Here is a 17,620-nt window from a genome sequence, read left to right as displayed (position 1 = left end):
CCTAGGTTATTTCCATGGAAGTTGTCTAAGAAGTAATGAAATCTTATCCCCTCATGTTATAGGTAAGGATACTGAGACCCTGAATTAGATGGTTTGCTTCCCGTTATACAGGTAGGTAAAAGATGAACTGAAACTAGAAACCAGGTCTCCTCACTACCAATCTAGTTTGTTGTTTTGTTTTGTTTCATTTTTTACATTATTGCCATGACAAAATACAAGGAAATGGGTATATAATTTGGTATTCATAAAGGTAATTTCTATGTAACTTTTTATTTAAATTTACAAACCGATAGAATACAAATTTTAATCTACACTGAAGTCACATTAAATTTAAAGTAATATTGTAGTAGACTTTCTTGTTTTGAAGAGGAAGAAGTTACATGAGACTAGGAAAGAAGTAAATCAGAGAAATGATACTCTAATCCATTGACAAGTGGGTTTCCCCAGTGGTTCTGTTATAAATTAGAAGAAGCTCCATACTTATAGGTGTCAAAAAATAGCAGAGAGTCATGAGAGGAAGAGTGTGAATCAAGGTCTGTAGTAGTGGAGGCAGCACGAAAATGGAATTAAGAAGAAACAAGACTTGGAAAGCATAGGGAATGAGGTTGGGAGTGTCCCCAAAAGAGAGGAGAGAAAATTCTAAGTGCACTTGTGCAAACAAATACATAAATTATGAGTGAGAAATGGGGCAAACTAGAGGTTGTGACATAAAGTGGGAGATTTGACTTCATATGTATCATTCATACTTAGTGGGATGAGATTCATGATTGAAATGTGGCTATGAAAAAACTGTACCTGATTCAAAAGATACAAAATTACATAGAAATGGTGAAGCAACATTATAGAGAAAGAAAATACATTAATATGAGGAAATCCAGAAATGTGAGATAGGAAACATAGTGAAGAATGTTCAGGTCAGAATAAATTGAGAAGAAAACAGAAATGATATTTCCAGACCACCAGAATAGAAGAAAAAATGAGATAAGAATTTTGGGAAATATCATATGCCAGTTGCAGAGGCATAATGCTGAAGTGACAAAGTGACAGTCAAAGTCATCCATCTGGACCTTTGTCAGAATTTCTCTCTTTCTGTGTGTGAGTGTGTGTCACTGTCCTTCTCTCTGTCTTTTCTCTCTAGCTCTTTTCCTCCCTCTTTTTCTCTCTGTCTCTGTCTCCTGTCTCTCTCCCTCTTCTCTCTGTCTCTCTGCATGTCTCTGTCTCCTCCTTCTCCATGGTTATGATGTGTACAGTAGAGTTTGACAGAGCAGATTACAGAGGACTTAGAGAAAGGATAGGTAGGTGAGTTCTCATGACCTAATATTCCCTAAGCAAAAACAGCCTAGGGTTGAGAAACTCTCAGGAATAAAATAATAAAGACAAAAATTACTATACTGAGAAAGAAAAGAGGTAGTTGTTTACAGAAATAGATGTGACTGCATAAGAAACTTGTGAACTAAGTGAGACTTTTAAAAGTTATACATGGAAGATGGAAACAGTAATGAGTAATGGAAGATGAATACTAAAACATATGACAGTTATGTGTAGACATTATCAAGAACACTAAAAGTGTTAATAAGCTGAATCTGATGATGTATGTGAAGGACCAAAAAAATTGTAGAAATTTAGCTATTTGGCATGCAAGAAGATCCAAGGAGATAAAGGGCCTCTCTTAACATTACAAAACAGAAATAATTTATGATATTGAGAACAGAAAACTACTCAACTACTTTTGCTTTGTTTTTCTCTTCCAAGGATAATTATTTGGGGACTCAAAAAGAACAGAAAAGAATAGCAGATTATTGAAACTGAAGATGAGTAAAACTATTGTAAGAACCCAAGTATCCTCAAGTAGTTCAAATTGCCAGGCTTAGATGAACTACATACTAAAATACTGACCAAATTAGTGACTTTGATTATTGAACCACTGTTGGTGATTTTCAAAAAATTTTGAATGGAAAGTAAGACTAGCAAAGGACAAATAGTATACAGGTTTTCAAAAAAGGATAAAACAATAGAATCTACAAACTATAGGTTAATGTCAACTTCAAGTCTTTACAAAATTCTAGAATACATTATAGAAGGGAGATATGTGAGCATTTAGAAAAAGAAGCAGTGATAATTAAATCATGATCTTACCCTAAAGAGTTAACAAACAAACTGTACATAAGAGAAGTTCATGATTTAATACGTCATCTTTTTGGAGATTTTTATTTTTTGTATATTTGATATATGTGCACATGCTGGTTGACGATTATTAAATTCATAATTTAAATGTTAGGCTTTTGTTTGTTTTAAGAAAAGTTGCCACCAAGACAAAATATACTACCTCCCTATTTGGATTAGAATGTCCATGAAAACAGTAGGTGCTCAATAATGCTTGCTGATTTGATTTACCAGTCTTATAATCCTATTAGTAATTCATAAAATAAACAGATCCATTGTTTATTATGGAGGTTCATTTTAAATGTTTAAAAATGTGTGCGTATCCCAAACTAGAATATCTATGCTAAGGGAGAAAATTTGATAATCCAAAATAAATGGAAATTCAAAATAATTTATATTAGCTTCATATTACTTTTTAATGTTTATATATAGAAATAGACTTGTTTAATGTTCTGTAGTTTTGCAGTACCCAAGTAATGATCTAACATAATGATGACCTGATTCACAAACATTTAAAGCTGTTTGGTTCCCTAGACAACATTCCAAGACAAATGCTGTCTACTAAGGTAGTCTTTGCTGGGAATAAAAGTATTACCTCTCAGTCTTATGGGAAGTACTCGTTGAAATAAGTTGTCCTTCTCAAAGTTAGCTATTCTTCTGGCTTTTATCTTCCCTTGAAGTAGAGAATATAATCATTTTTGTTTTAAAGTTTTTTTTTCCTATCAATCACAGCAACTTGAAAAACAAACCAAGATAGGATCATTTTTACCACAAGTTTTAATGATAAGCTTGATAATGTCAACAAGCAGTGAATGAAGAATTTATATTGAATAGCATCCATGTATAATCCAATTGACTATAGAAGGAATATTTGAATGTTCACTTTGTCTAAGTAATGGACCCATAAAAATAAAAAGCACTTATTAATGAGTTCTCTCACCTAGCAAGGTACCAGACATGTGGTAGAACTATAATATATGACTGTTGATTGATTTGAAAAGAAAATGAATCCATTTTTCTGATAAAAGACAGATTGTAGATGATAATTATGGCTACAATAGAGTCTAAGTATCAACTTATCCTTAATTCAAGTAAAATGTTATTTATATTACAGTGATTTTTACTTAAAAAAGAGGAGGATGGAAAAGAAGGAAGAGGAGAAGGAGAAGGTGTAACGGTAATGGTAATTTGAAGATCTTCCCTGCATCTTAATAAGCCTAAGGGAATTTGAAGATCTTCCCTGCTTTGAAGATATTCTCTGCCCCCAATAGGCTTAATGTAATCACATGGAACATGTGGTAGGAGGAGTTTGCTGAAGGATGGAGCAGAGTCCACAGGAAGCTGGGAGTCAGAGAAGTTAGAGCTGGAGGAAAGAAAGGGAACACCCAGGGAGACAGCTAGACTTGTGAGTGTTTGTTTGTGGGAAGACTAAAGGATGGTGTGACTCTCTGCTGCACTGTGGTATATTAACTTCCTGTTGCTATGATGGATTTGGTTTCCTAGTGTTGGGATTTGGTTTTCTCGTCTCTGAATAAATGTTTTGCTTCTGTCTTACATATGGAGATTCTGTTATATTTTGTGATTGAGAACTATGCCAGCATATTTATAGTCATCATCAGTGCTGTGAATATTGCATTGGTGCTACAGAAGGAGGAGAAGAAAGAGGAGGAGTAGAAGGAGGAGAGTGAAAGGAGAAATGTGGCAAAGTTGGAAAGTGAATCAGATGGAAAGAAACTTCTTCATTATAAAGGATAGTTAAGGAGACTCATTCTATTGAAATAAAGATATATGTACTGACATTTTCTCACTTTCTGTTTGGTGGGCAGAGAAGGAGAAGAAAGAGCATTGATCGTGGGTGGCAGTCACTAAAGCAAAGCAGAGTCACCAAGAATCAATAAGTTAAGAATAAACTTTCAAGAAAGAATTTTCATGTTGTGCCAGTTTAAAGTACAAGAGTCATGAATTCCTCCTGGAAAGGTATTTTAATTACAAATTTCAAGATGCTGAACAAGTTAGAGGGAAACATTCTATGGAAACTTGAGGACTAGAGGAAGAGAAATGAGATTAGATTAACCAGATGTTAATAAGGATTGAGGATAAATGAGAAAGATCTTGAATTGTATGCCCAGGCTTTTATTTTCAATAAATATTATCCTTTATCAATAGAATGTCCTTAACATTGTTCTCAGCTGATATGTTTCTATTATTTTAAAGGAGATCACTGAATAGAAAGGCACAATAATTTTTCTTAGGAACTATGACTAATAGTCATGAAAACATGACTATTCAAAACAGAAGGCTATAACCCAAACATTATTGTGTACCTAATGGTAACAGAGGAGCAACTAAATGGCTCAATGAATAGAGATCTGGGCTTGGGATGAGGAAGACCTGAATTCAAATCTGGCCTAAGACACTTAATATCTGTGTGACCCCAGGAAAGTCACTAAACTTCTGTTTGCCTTGGAGGAAACTAGGTGGTTCAGTAGATAGAGCACCAGGCCTGGAGTCAGCAGGGCCTGAATTCAAATCCAGACTCAGACATTTACTAACTGTGTGATACTGGGCAAGTCACTTAATCTGTATTTGTCTAAATCCATTGGAGAAAGAAATAGCAAATCACTTCAGTATTTTTTGCCAAGAAAACCAAAGACACTGTGGTCCATGGGATCACAAAAAGTCAAACTAGACACAACCACTCAAAAATAATAGTAGTAACAACATATACTATTTACAATAAAAGCAGCTAAATCATGGAACCCGCTAGAGTGATAAGTTTGAAGACCTACACAGGCAAAATGATCATCAAAATAACAGCAAGGATTTCAGGACAGGAATCAGGTAAGGGAATTTCTCTAGTCAATTTCCTTCAGGGGAATCTACCAGGGATGGGGAATCTGCAGCCTAGAGTTACATATGACCCTCTAGGTCCTCAATTCAGCCCTTTGATTAAATCCAAACTTCACAGAACATAGCCTTAAGACCCACTGTGACTGAAGTGGAACTTGCTGGTTTGAATAAAGTGCCCTTTCCATGGATAAAAGACTAGCTTTTCTTAGAGAAAGTCCCAACTATGTGCTGTGTCCTCATCATCAACATTTTGATTCATATCTTAGAAAATCAAGGAATGTTTCATCGGTGCTTTCTTAATGTAGACCCTGATATTGGGATAGATTGAAGGCAAAAGGAAAATGGGAAGGCTGAGGATGAGAGGGATAGATAGTATCACGAAAACAACAAAATAGATTTAAGCAAGCTTTAAGAAATAGTGGAGGACAGAAGGATCTCATGTGCTATGATACATAGGGTCATGAAGGGTCAGACACAACTGAACAACAACATGCCTATTTTAATGGTCAAACAAAAACAACAAATCTAGAGACTTTAACTCCTTAAAAGGGATCCTTATTTTCCCATTGAACAAAGTTTAAAAGGATGATAAATCAAGGCTAACAAACACATAAAGAAGTCTAACTTTAATCAGTTTTAAAATAGCTTCTTGAATGTAATAAGAAATTATCAAATGCATACTTCTACAGAAACACTCCACAGGATCCCCTTTGCTTTGACTTTGACCTTCTTTCTCTACCTTTTAAAAAGTACAATATTAACAAATGATTATTTTCTTGACTTGTTTAAGAGAAGTGTCACCAAATGTAGATTATCCATTTTAGTCCCTCAAAGAGTGAGGAGTAGGGGGACTGAAGGAGGGGAGAGGTTTTGGCAAAAGCTGATCTAACTGTGTAGGAGGGAGATTAATGGAAAGCAAATTGGGGAGCAATTAATCAAATAGCATTAGAAAGTGAAAAGGAAGAAACAAAAATTCAGGGCTTGACAAGAAAATTCTAAGTTCTTTGTATTTGGCACCAGTCAAAAAAGAAAAAGAAGAAGAAAAAGCAGAATTAGGCTGAAAAGTTCATGAATATGCTCCAATTAATCTGTATGCTGCAGCAATGCTTTTTAGTTTGGTTCATTTAAATCTGAAATTCTCTTCGTCGTTGATGTCAGCTAGTTAGCCAAGATGGTGTATTACTGTTATGATCACTGTAGCACACATAATTTAGATTTATCTCTTTGGGGACTCAGCTCCACCCCCTGCTAGCTAATATGCTCTCCATGTTTAATGATGCAAAAAATGTCCCTGAGTACAGGTTATTTATCTTTATCAGGGCCTTCCTTGGGCAGGCTGTCAGTTATCTGCTTGGATGTTTGTTCCTTAAATGGTTTGTTCTCATCCACATTCCAGGGCAATCCTGAAACCCACATCTTTACAGATGTTTGCAGCTTAAGGTTTTCAGATACACTTTAACAATGCTGATTTATGTGTCTGAATGAGCTGTTCTGTGATCCAGGGCTACAAACTCCGAAATCGCTGTCATGGAGACGCAAGGTCAGTCCAAAATCCCAGAAAGAACTTGGATTGGGAGGAAAGATCATAAGCAACGTAGGAAAAGTTTCACTGAATGGTTTTCAACCGGTAATCAGGAGTCAAATGACAAAGGATCTTCCAATAATGATCAATTAATAAACATCTATTAAGTGCTATCACTGTGCTAAACCCCAGGGATACAAAAAGAGGGGAAAGATAGGCTCTGTCCTCAAGGAACTTACAATCTCACATGATCTAATAAGGAAAAATCGACATTATCAGGTTGAAAAGCAGACCAGAAGAAATGAGAACATCAGTAAGCATTAATCAACACATGCTTAAGAGAAGGGGAAGGGAATAAGCACTTATAGCCTACTATGTGCCAGGTACTCTGCTAAGTGATTTTTGCAAATATCTCATTTGACCCTCACAATAAACCTGCAAAGTAGCTGATTTTATTATCCCCATTTTATAATTGAGGAAACCAAGGCAAACAGAGGTTAAAGAATTTGTTCACGGTCAGATAGCTAGTAAGCATCTGAGGCCAGATTTGAACTAAGCCCTTTCTTGACTTCAGGCACCGTGTTCTATCTGTGTTGCTACCACCTGAGGATACAGATCTGATGATTTATTGGGTGCTGGGAGCTCCCTGATGAGGAAAATCCACCTAACAAAGCAGATCAGCAACTTGGGATATCAAAGTGGCACAGTGAAAAGGTTGCTGGATTTGGAGTCCGAGGACCTGGTTTTGAATTCTGATCCTCCTGATTCACAATCTGTGTGACTTTAGGCAAGTCATTAACTTCTCCATGCCTCAGTTTCCTATTCTGAAAAATGATATTATTCAACTAGTTGATCTCCCTTCCTGATCAAATCTATGACCTTTTGTTGTTGTTAAGTTATTTTTCAGTCATATTCAACTCTCCATCACCCCATTTGGGGTTTTCTTGGCAGAGATGCTAGAGTGGTTTACCATTTCCTTACAGATGAGGAAAGTGAGGCAGAGAGTTAAGTGACTTGCCCAGTATCACACAGCTAGTGTCTGAAGCCAGATTGGACCTCATGAAGATGAGTCTTCCTGACTCCAGGTCTGGTGCTCTATCCTCTGTATCACCTCACTGCCCTCTTAAGTCTCTTGATTTATAAACATCTCAGACACTTACATACCATGACATCTGAACTTCAACTATCCTCCTTTTTCCCCTCCCACCAGAAACTTGGACTCTACCCTTAGGACTCTGGCATTGAAGATTTAGCTTTCACCATATGTTTCTGGGCTAAACTGAACCATGCCACCACAGGTACATACCCTTCTCCCATATTTTGACTTTCCCTGTTTCTAAGTAAACTGCTTTGGGATATTTTACATATCTTGCTTCTCTATGTTTTGAGTTATATCCTTAGCACTTATCATAGTGCTTGATCATACTTTGCATTTAATACATACTTTCTCTTTAATTCATTCATTCATTTATCCATTCATCTAGAGTAGCATGGGGCAATGAGAGGTTATGACTTGCCTAAGATCACATACTAGTAAGTGTCAGAAGCCTATCTGGGGTCATATCTCCCTGACTCAGCCCATTTCTCAATCCACTATTCCACACTACATATCATTCACCATAAAGATAAAAAGTGAAATCAAAGAAACACATATACATTTAAAGGAATCAGGGGAAAATTTGTACTTTATAATTGGATCCCAGCAGGACACTGGAATTATCTTTACTTATGTGCTATCCTTCCCCACACTGCGACATTCAGGTGGGTATAAAATAACAAACAAAAATTATATTCCTGCAATGATTAAGATTTCTAGTTGTTTCAACTATATCATTCCATGTTAGACAGAGCCTTTTACTTATAATGAGACTACTCTGTGTGCATTTCAAAAGTCACAGTGGCTAGACAGCATAATGTTTTGACTGGAACCTTTCCTTCTAGTTCACTTGGATGGAAATATTACAAGTGCTTGTCAAAGTTCGTTTCTGGTGGTAAAACATCTTCAGGGAAGAAACAGATAAGCCAATGGATGGTGAAAGTTATAGGGCCTTTGATTTGTTGTTTTGGATTAGTGGATAGCGAGGTAGCCTCAGATTCAGGAAAGATTTGATTCAAGTTTGGTCTTTGACACACATCAGGCAAGTCACCTAATAGGACAGCTAGAATGTGCAATGGATAGCATGCCAGGCCTGGAGTTAAAATTTGAGTTCAAATCTAGCTTCAGACACTTACTAGCTATGTAACCCTGTACAAGTCACTCACCCTCTGCCTGCCTCAGTTTCCTCATCTGTAAAATGTGCCTAACAATAGTACCTACCTCACAGAGCTGTTTCAAGGATAAAATGAAATAACAGTTGTAAAGTACTTAGCACAGTGTCTGGCACATAGTAGGCGCTACATAAATGTTAGCTAATAGAGCTCTAACCAATTTTCTAAGACTATTAGTTGCAGAGAAAGTGCCTGCCTGCCTTTGTGGAGGGAATTTTCTCATAGCAATCAAGTCACTGTTCCAGTCCATATTCCATCCCTATTCCTAAGGGAAAGTCTATTATAGAAAAGCGTGTGACTTCACAAGAAAAATTCAAAGGAATGGAAAGTATGAATGAAAATGGAAAAGGACCTACTAAGGGCAGTCTAATTATCCTCTCACATTGGGGCTAAGACTAACACCTCCAGTCTAGGTCACCTACCCACTACCCTCACACTGGTATTGTTACTAACACTTGCAAAATATGACTGGGAAGAAATATAGAGAAGGGATACCACCAGACATTTCACCAGTGAACCTCAGCATAATGGTTTTCAGTTAATGGTAGGGAAAAGGGAATCCATGATGTCCAGGACAACTAAATCCACAATTCATAGCAAATCTGGTTGTATCAGGTCAGGGTAGTTGGCTCAACATAGGATTCATGGTTGCTCACTAAGGATAGGGGTCCTGCTACTCTGGAATGATGGTTGCGTAGGTATTTTAAAGGACAGGGACAGGTCCTGTTCAGACAAGTCTGACTGGGTTCCTTCTCCTGAAGCCTTAGGTAGGGAGTGCACTCCCAATTAAGAAACTTAGATAAGTTTCTAGACTGTTCCAAGTAGAGAAGTATTTGAATAATTGGATGTCCCAGAGAAGGGAAAGAGCAGAAGGAAGAGGTTTCCAAGTAGGAACAGGATAAATGACTAAGGAATAGATGTTGTTGGTTCGTTTCAGTTGTGCCCAACATTTCATGACTCCATTTGGGGCTGTCTTGGCAGAGATGCTGGAGTGGTTTGCCATTTTCTTCTCCAGCTAATTTTACAAATGAGGAACTGAGGCAATCAGGGTTAAATTTCTTGCCCAGGGTCACACAGCTAGTAAGTGTCTGAGGCCAGATTTAAATTCATGAAGGTGAATCTTCCTGACCATGGCTGAGCTCTCTATCCACTGTGCCACCTAGCTGCCCCTAGGAACAGACACCCTTGTTATAAAAGAGAGGACTTAGCCAGAATATTTTGTCCAAAAAAATTTAGCAACATTGCAGACTTTAACTGATAAAGAAACTTTTCCAGAAGCTTAGATTTGTGGAAGGGTCTGAGATTTTGAGTTCATAAGATAAGTTTTTACTCCTAAGAATATAATAAATGAATTTCCCACATCTATGCAGAGTACTCTACAAAGTTTCATTTTGCTTTGATTTTAAAATGATCTATACCATTTCTTTAGCCTTCTATCACCATGAGATTATGATGGACTAGTCTACTCAACAAAAAAGCATGAGCCATAATCATTAGGACAATGGAAGTAGCCCCATTACTATTCTTATATTAGCTCTTTCTACTTCTTTTGAATTCAATTTTATTATCCCACAGAGAGCAAGAGAAGCCTCAAGCACACTCAAAAGAGGTCAGAAATCATGATCTTATACAGAGTATGCTTTATTTTTAACTACATGTAAATCACTTATTTTGACCTTTCCTTTATACAAGGGCTATAACCTTGTTTTTTTTGGTGGGGGGTCAGAGGAGAGTGGTGTTTAATTAATTAACACATACTATTCCCCTTCAAAACATGAAATAATGAGACCATTGTATAGCTGAATTTTTGAAAGGAGATCTTGGATATTTTGAACTGTGACTCATTTTTCTAATTAATCTATGCTATAATAAATCTCCCCACAATATGTGAAATATTCTCCAAGACATGATCCAGTTTTACATACCATAACTTCCCAGAATAAGCACTATTTCAACCATACCAGTCTTTCCATACTATCCTACGCATTATCTATACTTTTCCCTTTCTCTATTATTCTCATTCCTTCCTTTCTTCATAGTTGGTCCATAAAGTTGGTCCATTCACAAGCTTTAAAAAAGTGCCTATACTGGGTAGAGTTCTGAGTATTAGAGGAGATAGCAAATATAAATTAGATCTTGCTGCACTCAAAGTACTTTCTACATGCTATTTCACCAATCTGGAAGATTGTACGACTTTTATCCACCTCTCTAAATCATATACTTCTTTTGAAATCCAGCTCAAGTCTCATGCCCTTCACAAAACCTTCCCTGATAATTATAGCAAATGAACATCTTTAGTTTCCCTGAATCTCTGTAGCATGAATGGTTTATAACACATAACCTAGCATATGATTACATCCTGTTTTATATTCTCAAGAAATTCATGTCTCTACCTCCTGTCTCCCCTTCTACGTATACTATAAACTCTTCAAGGGCAGAGACTTTTTCTCCTAGTTCTTTTGTATTCCCCAAGCACCAAACAATTTCTGGGCACATACTGGGTATTTAATAACTGCATGGTTAATAAATGGGGACATGTCTTTGGAAATACATCATTTGTTGTTTTTTGAAAGAAAGATATGAATTACTCTGGAACATCCATCTTTTGAATAGGGGATTGTGGAGGGAAGAAACTAACATAAAGATGTAAATTAAGTGCTGTTTTCCACAAAGTTCTTATTACCATTTGGTCTAGACTAAATTATGTCCAAATTATGGTGAAAACACTTGAATGAAGTAATTTTCACAGGAGGCTGTTAACTTGAGAAAATACCAAGAAATACAGATCAGACTGAAATGAGCTTTAGTTGTATACTCCTTGATTCAACTATTTAGATAATGTACCTTCATTTCAATCAGCAACTAAACGTGAGAGAGATAATGGTATTTCTTGTACAGGTATAATGAGACATCAGTCCAATGACATGGAGTAACATTAAAAAAGATAAAGGAATTCTGGGATAGCAAAGGCTTAATTACCCCATTCACCACTCTGTCCAAATCCCTACTTATATCTCTTCTCACTCTTCCCTCCCACCTGCCCCACTCACCTATCTCCTACATACATATTTCTGTCTTTCATTTAGATTTATAACAGAGACATCAGAGCACCTGGCTAAGAAGCTATGCTCCTTGTCTCAAAATTGTCATTTCCCTGAAATACAAGAATTGCAAAAATTCACCAAAAAGGGAAGTGAGTCTAGGGATTCATTGACAAGCATTTATTAAACTCTTACCAGGCATTCTCCTAAGTCCTGAAGATATAATAAAAGGCAAAAACAACCCCTGTCATCAGGGAACTCACAAGATAATGTAGCACTCAGGATCTAATAAAGATTTCTGCCCTATTCTTTAAAATGAGGAAGATGTATAATGTGGATGCCATTTCAAGTTCTAGTACACTTGAGAGCTAGGATACTAGAACAATGAGGATATTTTTGAGCCAATTCTCAAAAAATGATTGTCTGGCCTTTCCACTAAGAAAATGTGGTGGTGAGATGGTTTTCACAATTTGAACCATAATGGTGCTGTGGAAATGGGGTGATTGATTGGCTAAGCAAAAAAGATGACTCTGTAATGAGGGAGGGGCAAAAGGTAGAAAATGACAAAAAGGAGTTGATTTTCATGTGAAGATGGAGGAAAGGAGTATAAACATTCTTGAACACTTTGTAAAGACATTTTTCCATAGAACATATAACCTTTTTATCAGACTTGCAGTAACATCAAGATCCCAGGTTATTTTTTCACATCTCTTGGCTCTCTACTCCCTCAGGAGACCTAAGATGATGTCTCTACAGAATATCCCCAGTAGAGAAGATGACACCCAAATCCCAATTTGCAAGCAAACAATCCATAGTGTAACAGAAGGAAATTTGATTAAAAGAAGAAAATAGCAAATTGAATTCTTTTGAAAGTGGTACATCATGGTAACCTAGTCCTGCAATGTCCACATTGCCACTTTTCTTGCATATAAACCTACATGTATATTTGTTGTTTCCCCTCCCCACCCTTTGAATCCAACCTCTTCATGAATAGTAATTGTTTCGTTCTCCATATTTACATTCCCAGTACTTAGCACAGAGCCTGACATATAACAGGTATCTAATTAATGACACTGATTGATTTCTTCATTCATGTATTGAATGAATAACCTTTATATATTTTATAATATAAGATCATATATATATATAATATGAGAGAATATATATGTATATACATATATATTCTCTGATTGTGGGAGCTCTTCCTGAGAAATCTATTAAACACTTTTTTTACTGGCATGATCTGTTCATCACAATTGTTCCACTGTCTTCTCTGAGAAGGGAACTTGGTAATCTCTCACTGGTGCTCTAGATATTAGCTGAGTGTGGTGACAGAGATTCCCTCCAGAACTTATTGCTTCTTCTTTAATAGAATTTCCTTCTGCAGTGATAAGGTCTCAGATCAAGGCTTCCTGTAGTCTTCCTTAAGGCTTAGTTAGCCCCAATTCCCACTTCAGCTAGGCCTGAACATGATCAATTAAAGTCCATACATAGGGATTAAGTTGCTTTAGCACTATGTTCATTGTTGGAAGAGATACAAAGCTAAATAAGAAGTAGTTCCTGTCCTCATGGAAACTTAAAATCTATTAGGATGATAGAATATCTACCTTCCCCCTTTCCAAATTTGGAAAGCACTGGAAGACAGTTTTATAAGATAACTCATAGAGGGGTAAATACTGAAAGGATATAAAAATTCAGACCAAAAATGATCAATAGTATAATAAATAATAACTGATCCATTTTTCCACTTTCTGATTTTTACAAAGTTTTTACACAAAACAATTTCTTACCTATTCAAGATATCTTGGATGAAAATAAGAAAAACGAACAGGTGCTATATACTTCCCAAAGTCATTTTGTACAGGCATTAGTCTACATATTTATAGTTATACATTTGACTAAAAAAATACACCAAACACAAGATCCTACTAGACTTATCATCTGTTAATTGTAAAAAAAAAATTGACTCTATAGAGTAAAATTTAGTCTTAAATTCTCTTCTCTATGAAAGAGTCTCTGGTTCACATAGTAAGGTCATAAAAAATTCCAAAGTAAATTTAACTGATCAGTAACCCTCTGATGTTGAGGAATGAAACAAGGAGTCATGGAGAATGTCCTTTCTAGGATCTAAATAAAAGATTCTTAACCATGGGTCTGGGAACTTCTTTGTAATATTTTGATAATCACATGTCAATATAATTGGTTTTCTTTGTAATCAATGGCACTACCATCCCCACCCTCCAAGACATCCAAGCTCACAACATAGGTGTCATTCTTAACTCCTCACTCTCTTTCATCCCTGCCATATCAAAACTGTTACCAAGTCATATATGTGTATATATTTATCTCCTCCTCTTCTCTGACACTGCCAACCATTCCAGTATAGGTCCTTATTACCTCATACCTAGATTATTTCAATAACCTGGAAGTTGGTCACCCTTCCACAAGTCTTTCTCCACTCCAGTCCATCCTCTACTCTGCTGTCAAATTATACTTCCTAAAGCATAGATTTGACCATGTCATATCATTACTTACCTTTCCCCTTAAATCCTTCTCCCACTTCATACTTACAACCCAGGTGTCACTATTTCTCACTTCCCATATCCAAACTGTCTGGTATTCAAAGTCCTTTGTAATCTGCCTCCATCCTACAACCATTCCAGTCTTTTATATACCTTATTCTTCCCACATACTCTTGATGCAGTGAAATTGGCTTCCTTGCTGTTCCTTGTATAAGACATTTCATCTTCTGAGTGCTGGCATTTTCACTGACTGTTGCCATGCCTGAAACATTCTTCTTTCTTCATCCCTGACTCTATCTTTCCTGACCTCTTTCAATTTCTAATTACACCAGTATATTCATAGTCTCTGTAATCTGTGAATATCGTGTTGGCCCTACACCTAGGAAAAGTTTTTCCTGATCTCCCTTAAGACTAGTGCCTGATTATCCCCCCCCCCAAAAAAAAATTATCCTGTATATGTCTTGTTTATACATAGTAGTTTTAGTATTGTATCCCCCATTAGACTGAGTTCCTTGAGAGGAGGAACTATCTTTTGCCTTTCTTTGAATCCCAAAAAACTTAACAGAGGAACTGGCACAAAGTGGGTACTTAATAAATTCTTATTGACTTTGTCTCTTTTTATTTTATATACTTAAAAACATGATTTTGAGACATGACCTATATGCTCCACCAGACTGTCAAAAAGGTCAAGGAACCAAAATAGTTGAAATGAAAATGGAGTCACAGAACCATAGAGTTGGAAGGGTCTTCAGAGGCCATCCAGTTTTAACCCAGAGTTAATCAATGATCCTTTTCCTAATATCTCTAATAGTAACCCAACCTTTACCTGAAGACTCATAGAGAAGAACCTACTACCTCTCAAGACAGCTAATTCCATTTTTTGAATCATTTTCAATGTTAAGAATTTTTTAAATTTCCATTTAGCAGAATTCCTGCCTCTTTATAGAGAAGAACAATTTCGAACAGATGGTATGACCCTCCAAATGCCTATGTTTGCAGATGTTATTGCACTGATTGAATCAACCCTAGAATATGACAAAGTCTTGTCAATAAAATTTTGACTACCCAAAAGGGAAAACTAACAATAGATACAGTAAAACCAAATGGATAATGCATAACTATATGTTTGGATTTTCACATGCAGCTGAACGACCAACTCGTTGAGTTGGCTCATCAATGTGCGTACCTAGATCAAGTCCTTGAAAACAGACAATAAACTTGGTTTGAAATGGGAAAATGGACTATATTCAATTTGAGAAACTTAGAATGCGTTCAATGATCCCTAACTGCTCATGGTTTTAACATTTATGTTCTCCCAGTGATTATGTATCCTGGGTAACCAAGATATCCAAAGAATAAAAATTGAGGGTAATTTAAATGTCAATATACAGACATACATGTAGACTCCAGTATATTTTCAATAATGATTTTCCTACACATAGTGTAAAGGATATTATCCAAAGGGAGAAAAAATAGGATCAGAAAACTAAATGGAATAAGAGATTGAGTGACTTTCCTATGGATGCAGAAAGGGCTTTTTTTAAGGACAGCACGAAGCTATAAATGGGCAACCAGAGTACTTGTAAAAGAGTGAGGCCACAAATACACTGGGGAGATAGTCTATGGAGGATTGTAATGCCAAGCAAAGGCAACTTCCAAGGTTAAAATACCAGCATAGGTGCTCTCCATTTTATTCAGTGACAAATTAAGAACAGAGAAAATCAAAATACAGCATAATTCAAAATACAGCATTCACCAATAATCAATAATTCACCAATAATCTCCAAGTACTACTCCACCCTTGGAGAGTACATTCATTTAGTCAATCCCAAAGACCCTCTTCTCAAATGGAGATTAGTTTCCAATCATAAACAAAGTACATTCATTTGGTCAATCACAGAGTACAAAAAAGTCTAAAGTTTCCCACCCCTGGATCAAAACTGAATTGCAATTATCATAAGTTAAGTCAAGCACCTTTTCAAAAGGGGCAGTAGGGAGCACAAAGGCCATCTACCCCTGAGTTACAACAAGGTTAAGATATCATCACTGCATTTAATACCCAAAGAGAGGTCTTTTCTTCATCTTGATGCGAGGCAAGTTCTCAGCAATCTCTGTTCCTGGGGAAACAAAGCTTAACAAGGCCACAAGATACATTGCCAGTATCCTCATCAATTCATTCTCTGCAGAACAGTTCTAGGACCCTTGAAAACATCAGAAAGACCCTCTTCCAGGATTTCTGTAAACATACAACAAGAAAATCCTTCTTTGGGGTTCTGAACCAACAGCAAGGTTGCATGACCTCTGCAACAACAGCACTGTACTTCACCAGTGGATGAATCTGGCAAAACAACATCAAAACAGACAGACAAAATACTGAAATCACAGCCATGTCTCCTCAGTCCTTGGTAGCTCAAACTGGCCTTCAGCAATCCTCTCTCTCTCTCTGCCTCTACAATGCTGCTTCCAAAAGTTCTTCTGCCTCTATTCCTCTACTTGTGCCTCTCCAAATCCATGGCACCAGCTCCTCCCAGTTCAGCCCTCTCTTTTCATGTCAACAAGTCCATCCCACAAGTGGAATTTACAAGCTCTGGGTTTTAACACTCAACCTGAAAACCAAGCCAATACAGGGGGATCTTTAAATTCCATTACTATTACAAGGACCTCTGTAAAAATATGAACAGGAATAAAGATGAGAAGGGATGGATAGGCCATAAACCTTCTAAATGGGATAAAAGTCCTATCAAAGTACTAAAGAATTAATAATTGTGTTGAAGAGTATGAAAATTCTGTACAAAATTGTTGCTGTTTGGTCATACCCACATTTGGGGTTTTCTCGGCAAAGATACTGGTATGGTTTGTTACTTCCTTCTCCAACTCATTTTACAGAGGAGGAACTGAGACAAACAGGGTTAAGTGACTTGTCCAGGGTCACACAGCTAGTAAGTACCTGAGGTCAGATTTGAACCCAGGAAGATGAGTCTTCCTGACTTCAAGTCCAGAATTCTATCCACTCCATCATCTTGCTGTCCTCTGTACAAGATATGACAATGGAAAATGTACTCTGGGAGTAAGGACATTGTGGAAGTATATAGCATTTAAGGTGGTTTTTTTTTAAAAATGGGTTAGGATTTCAATAGGAAGATGTTAGTGATAGTAGAAAATTTTATTAAGAATAGGTAATAGGCATTTTAGGCATAAATAATGGAGATGCACACAAAGAAAGGAGAGGGGAATGTGTATGATGAATACTTCAC

The sequence above is a fragment of the Petaurus breviceps genome, unplaced genomic scaffold (genome assembly GCF_028583685.1).
Source record: "Petaurus breviceps papuanus isolate PSGF00001 unplaced genomic scaffold, PetGlider_PUasm1.0 90667, whole genome shotgun sequence".
Taxonomy (NCBI): Eukaryota; Metazoa; Chordata; class Mammalia; order Diprotodontia; family Petauridae; genus Petaurus; species Petaurus breviceps.
Note: the sequence above shows the minus strand (reverse complement) of the source record.